The sequence below is a fragment of the Colobus angolensis genome, unplaced genomic scaffold (assembly GCF_000951035.1).
Source record: "Colobus angolensis palliatus isolate OR3802 unplaced genomic scaffold, Cang.pa_1.0 Scaffold19, whole genome shotgun sequence".
Lineage (NCBI taxonomy): Eukaryota > Metazoa > Chordata > Mammalia > Primates > Cercopithecidae > Colobus > Colobus angolensis.
In genome coordinates this window covers 3654337-3661047 of record NW_012115043.1, presented here as the reverse complement: position 1 = coordinate 3661047, position 6711 = coordinate 3654337, and the positions used below count along the sequence as shown (strand labels likewise).

Below are 6711 nucleotides of genomic sequence, written 5' to 3'. Positions count from 1 at the left end.
AAAAAAAATTAGCCAGGGATGGTGGCGCACACCTGCACACCTGCACACCTGCAGTCCCAGCTACTCAAGAGGCTGAGGTAGGAGAATTGCTTGAACTTGGCAGGTGGAGGTTGCAGTGAGCTGAGATCACGCCATTGCACTCCAACCTGGGTGACACAGTGAGACTCCATCTCAAAAAATAATAAAATAAAACAAAATAAAATAAAATAAAATAAATGCTTGATACATCAAGATGAGCTGGCAGTACTCTACTTGTCTGCCAAAAACAAAAATTTAACTCTGTTTGAAGGAAGATGTTATCTAGAGCTGCTACAATTTTCCATCTTTAATGACCATCATCTGATAAAAAACCATAAGGTATACTAAAAGAGGGACCAAATCATTGAAAACAAAGGGGAAAAATAGAAAAAGATCCACAGGTGACTCATAACTCCACTGATCCAGGCCACTTTTCAACACAATCTATGAAAGCTAGAAGACAATGGGAACATAATTTTAAAGTATTGAAAGAAAAGTCTCTGCCAACCAAGCATCCTATTCCCAGCAGGAATAGAGTTTAAAGACAGGGACGTTAAAATAGCTAGGACTAATATGTTCAACAAAACATGTATGTTCGTAATATGTTCATGTCACCAAAGACCTAGAATCAGTTTTTTAACCCAAATGGAAATTCTGGAACCAAAAATTAGTGTGACAAAATTAATAATATATGAATTTAATAGGTTATCAGAACAAATGATTAGTGAACTAGAAAACAAGCCAGTAGAAAAAAAATTCCAACTTATACACAGAGGGAGAAAATGATGAAAATGTAGAAAAAGGCTTCAGAGATACATGCAACATGGAGGAAACAATCTTTAACTTTCCTGCAATTAGTGTTCCACAAGGAGAGGAGGGAGTGATTTTATATAAATACTGGCTGGGAATTTCCTACACCTAGTGAAAGACATCAAAACACATATCCAACCTCATTCAAAAAGCACTAAAAACCTCAGACAAGATAAGGAAAATCACACCTAGGCACATCATGATTATACTCCTGAAAATTGAAGAGCAACAGAAATTTTGAGACGGAGTCTCGCTCTGTCACCAGGCTGGAGTGCAGTGGTGCAATCTCAGCTCACTGCAACCTCCACCTCCGGGTTCAACAGTTCTCCTGTCTCAGCTTCCTGAGTAGCTGGGACTACAGGCACCCGCCACCTCGCCAGCTAGTTTTTTGTATTTGTTTAGTAGAGACGGGGTTTCACCGGGTTAGCCAGGATGGTCTCGATCTCCTGACCTCATGATCCGCCCATCTCCGCCTCCCAAAGTGCTGGGATTACAGGCTTGAGCCACCGTGCCTGGCCAGAAAGTGTTATTTCTACCATATTACAGTGAGGACTTTAGGTTTAAAGATTTTAAGCACTTTCCCAGGGTCATACAGCCAGGAATTTTGTGGAACTGACATTTGAACCCATAGCTGTCTACAAAGTCAAGCATGATTCTTCGTTTTACACAAGGTGTCCCCTATATAAGCCCCTTTTCCCCCTAAGGACTGTTTCCCACCAACTGTCTCTATTTCTAAAATATTACCAACCCAGTCCAATAAGAATTCTGGAATCTATTTCCAATATATCCCCTCTAGGTACCTCTTATGTATTCTTCAGCTGGAGAAACACAGACTTCTTTTCGTAACCCCTATGACTATCTCTACATTAAAAAGGAGAAAAAAAAGTTTAGCAATTTCCCTAAAATTTTATGGCCTTTTTGGGTTATGCTGAGTCTAAAAACAAGATCATTTACCCAAATTCCAGAGTAACCTGCTCCCACTCTTGGGTGAGTTTAACGTGGGTGCTCGTTCCAGAAAAAGAAAGTAACATTAATAACACATCATTGTCAGTGCTACCAAAAGAAGAATCCTCAAAAGTCCTTATTCTCAGCAGTGTTTTTTCTTCCCATTATGATCACAGACTTTCAAATGATGTTCTTGTCCAAAGTCCCAGGGGGAAAAAAGGGGGAAATTAGATCACTCTATGAGTTTATTTTTCCTTGACGCATATGGGAAGGGAGCATTGCTGAGTTTGTAAGCAACTTGGTGGATCTCATTCCGGGTATTTTTCTAATGCTACAGAATACCCCCACTGACTTCCTAATGAAATGAAGTTGTAATGAAAGCCATATGGAGAAAGGCGTCATGTTTACTGCCTGCACCAGTGTGGGGCAGGGCTGGTATCACACATACACAGGCAGTGTGCCACCATCCTAAATAGCTCCACAGTCACCAGCAATCATTTCCTCTGGACAGGGTATTGCCATGGTGGGAATCATCTGAGCTGCTCACAAATATTCTGATTCTCCTCCTTCCAGGCACATAACGAAATTGTATTTCCTCAGCCCTCCTCCTGAAGAAGGGCATGGCCACATAACTTGCTTTGGCCAGTGAAATATAAGCAGAGGTAATACGTGTCCTTGTTATGCAGAAGCCTGTAGGAGCCACTTCCTGAGTTGCCATATCCTTTTTCCTGCCTTGGAAATCATGGAAACACATTGAGACAGAGCCTCCTTCAGCCTGGGTCCCTGCACATACTCACAGTGATCAAAGACCCATGCCAACCCATGTAGGAAATGGAGCAGGACCAAGAACTGCAGCTTTCGTTGTCAGAAACAACCAGTAATTTTGTTGAATTACTGCAACATAACCCGACCTAACCAGGTTGATACAGAAATTAATATCAAAAGAAGATGCTCCTAAAACAGAAACCTAAAATTTAGGTACTGGCTTGGTGGTCAGGCAATGAGTGGCTGGGAAACTGTTAATGGAAACCAGAAGGATGACAATTCATGTTATGAAGTGGTGAAATATTTGGCAAAATTGATACCTGCAATTACTTGGAAGGCAAATAATATACCTAATGTACCTCCAGCTCTAGGAGAAACAGTTGGAAATGTTAGTGTTAATGGTTTATATTGGGCATTGCTGACTGCATTTGGCAAGGTATTATACAAAAATTATGAGCTTCTAGATGAATCAGACATCTTGCAAGCAGAAATGAAAGGGAATAGAGAGATCCCAGAAATTCGGCACTTTGCAAAATGGGAAAAGCTGAACTGATTTTAAACCTCAAAAATGAGAATTTTAAAAATTGAAGAGGCATTTATTTACACAACCAAAGTCAATTAAAACTCAGCCTTGCAATATGAGTCAAATTAAAGGCATGACTATAACCTACTATTAAAACCTCTGAATTAAAGTATCTTAGAGTATGAATCCAACAAAGATTACGGCATCCAGTACTGTAGTAGTCCATTCTCATGCTGCTATGAAGAATACCCAAGACTGGGTAATTTATAAAAGAAGGAGGTTTAATTGATTCCCAGTTCTGCATGGCTGGGGAGGTCTCAGGAAAATTACAAACATGGCGGAAGGGGAATCAAACATATTCTTCACCTGATGGCAGGAGAAAGAAGTGCTGAGCAAAGGGGGAACATCCCCTTATGAAATCATCAGATCGAGTGAGAACTCACTATCATGAGAACAGTATAAGGGTAACCACCCCCATGGTTCAGTTACCTGCCACTGGGTTCCTCCCATGACACGTGGGGATTATGAGAACTACATTCAAGATGAGATTTGGGTGGGGACACGGCCAAACCATATCAAGTACATATTTTCATTGAGAAAGACTCTCTCAGGAAAAAGAGAACAGAACAAAAGAGTAAAAAGAAAAAGGGTATAGCTCTCCTACTGAAGCCTGATAGGCTTAAGATAACTGAAATTAAGAGAGAGGCATAGAAGCAAGAAAGCAAAGAAATATAGAAAATTTAAGAAGTATGTACAAAAGACCTCCATGTTGTAGCTATTGGTACTTGTAGCTGATTGAAATCAAACAGATTAGAAACCAACTAAGTTCTTTAAAGAACTCAACGTCAAGAGAAATCTGTCTGGATTGACTGTCACTGCTTAAGACTTTAAACAACCCCTGGGCCCTCAACTATCTACAGGCAGGAAGAGGATGAGAAAGTTTTAAAATTGCTAAGGATGGCTTGTGCCTATAATCCTAGCTGCTCAAGAGGTTGAGGCAGGAGGACCGCTCACTTGAGGCCAGGAGTTCAAGACCAGCCTGGGCAACATGGTAAGATCCCAGCTCTTAAAAAATCGCTAAGGAAAATATAATCTCTAGTATCCACTTCAGATGTGGCCCGAGGACAATTATGAAAAATAAAATCTCAGAAGGCAGAGTCAAGGACCACAAAGAATAGTGTCTAAGCTCATGAAAGCAATTGGGATCAGAGCTAATCAAGGAACATTTTCCACCCAAAGGATAGGGGCCCTGGAAATGTCTGCCCAGTGGGATATCAGAATTACTACAAAGTCCTGTCTTCTGTTTCTCTCTCATTGTTTCTCTTTCCAAATGGAAGTATTTAGTGCAGTTACCCAGTCCTGTTCCACCAGTTTTTGAATAGTAAGGGCTGAATAGATACTTTTGTTTTTTTTCTTTCTGGTTCATGGCTTTTCAGATCAAGAGAGCCAGACCTGATCTAGAAGATATCATGGATCACCCATAGATATTTCTGTTTGATAGCATTTTATACCTTGTTAAATATTTTCACACATTTTGTTTCATTCCTGCAATAACTTTGAAAGGTAGACATTTTCATTCTGATATTGTAAATGAGGAAGCTGAGACTTAAAATGTTAAATCACTTTGCAAGTTTACTAGTAAAAAAATTATGTATTATGGTGCTTTCTAATGACTAGCTTGAAAAGAATTTTACACAGAAGTAAAATTTTAAATATCATTTAGCAGGGAGAAAGATGGATAAACGCAAACAAAAAGATCTATAACCTAAGATGCTACCTGGGAAACGGGCCTGAGTAGGATAGCAATTGGGAATCTGGTAGCCAGGTAGTAACACATGAGCATATTGTCAAGGGAGATACTGGGGTATGTAAGTAGATTGCAGTTGCCTGGGGAAAATGTTGCTAACATTGAGGTTTACTTTGGTAGCTGCCTACGGGTAGACTCTTACATCTCTCACAGGTAAAATAAAATATGGAATTGTTTTATGGGATAAGGGAAAACAGTTTTGTGTAAGCCTTTCATTTCTGTTGTTTTCTCTGGATGAAGGCTAAGAATATTCCTGGTCACCTTTCTTAGAAAGTTGTAAATGTCCTGCCAAATCTAGACATTCTGACTATGACAAGGTATCTTGCAACCAACTAACTCTTTCACTAAAAATGATTATAAAGGCTGGATAGATATATATAAAACAACTGCTTGAAGGTATTGATGGGCAACTAAAATAGTCTTAAAAGAACAGAAGGGCCAGTCACCGTGGCTCACGCCTGTAATCCCAACATTTTTGGGAGGTCGAGGCGGGCGGATCACTTGAGGCCAGGAGTTTGAGACCAGCCTAACCAACATAACAAAACCCCGTCTCTCCTAAAAATACAAAAATTAGCTGGGTGCGATGGCCCATCTCTGTAATCCCTGTAATCTGGTGGCTGAGGCACAAGAATCATTTGAACCCAGAAGGTGGAGGTTGCAGTGAGCCAAGATCATGCTACTGCACTCCAGCCTGGGTGACAAAGCAAGACTCCGTCTCTAAAAAAAATAAAGAAAGAAAGAAAGAACAGAAGCATCTAAGGTGAGTGTCATATTCCCCCAAGTTTTAAAGGACATTTAAAAATGTGTTAGGAAATAAATCTAAACAGATTTTTTTCTTGACCTCATGACCTTGATCTCTTGACCTGGTGATCCGCTCGCTTCAGCCTCCCAAAGTGTTGGGAGGCGACAGAGACTGGAGTTCAAAACTGTCAAACTGTTTGAGACTTGAGATCCAAAATCCTACAGCAAAAGTGATCAAAGGGAAGTGAGCCCAAAAATTTCACATATGGATGCCATTTAAACCCCTAATTGACTCATACCTGGTGGAATGAACAGCTCAAGACTCCAAGAAATCCGTGGGAAAAATGTAACAGTAGCTGGGAGGCTAAAGATCTGGCAGATATTTCAAAAGTCACATGCTGTTGGGAAGAGATTGGAGCCTGCTAAATTGAAAGGGTCCTAATAAACACCTCAAGTTTCCAGTGGAGACTGCTAAAGGACCAAACTCTAGGAGTAAGTACACTTTCCTAGCAGAAAAAACTAAACACAAAGCGTGAGGGAAAACCTTTAAATAGACCAGGTCCAACAACAGCTAAAATCAACCCTTAGTCCAGGCGTGGTGGCTTATGCCTGTAATCCCAGGCATGGGATTGGGAGGCTGAGGTAGGTAGATTGCTTGAGCCCAGGAGTTCAAAACCAGCCTGGGCAACACAGCAAAACCCTGTCTCCACCAAAAATACAAAAATTAGCAGGATATGGTGGCACACACCTGTAGTCCTCGCTACTTGGGAGGCTGAGATGAGAGAATCTCTTGGGCTTGGGAACTCGAGGCTACAGTGAGCTGTGATCATGCCACTGCATTCCAGCCTGGGCGACAGAGTGAGACTCAGTCTCAAAAAAAAACCTTTTAAATACAAAAATAAAATAAAATCAGGGGCCAGGCACTGTAGCTCACGCACCAGCCTGGCCAGCATGGTGAAACCCTATCTCTACTGAAAATACAAAAAAAAAAAAAAAATTAGCCAGGGCACCTGCACACCTGCACACCTGCAGTCCCAGCTACTCAAGAGGCTGAGGTAGGAGAATTGCTTGAACTTGGCAGGTGGAGGTTGCAGTGAGCTGA

The 6711-nt window shown here is 40.9% G+C and overlaps 1 protein-coding gene across 3 annotated transcripts in view; it reads left to right on the top strand.

Annotated features, from left to right (window-relative positions):
* IQCH (IQ motif containing H) overlaps positions 1-6711 on the top strand; it is a 265552-nt gene that overhangs the window by 241752 nt on the left and 17089 nt on the right. The gene's annotated exons all lie outside the window — the stretch shown is intronic.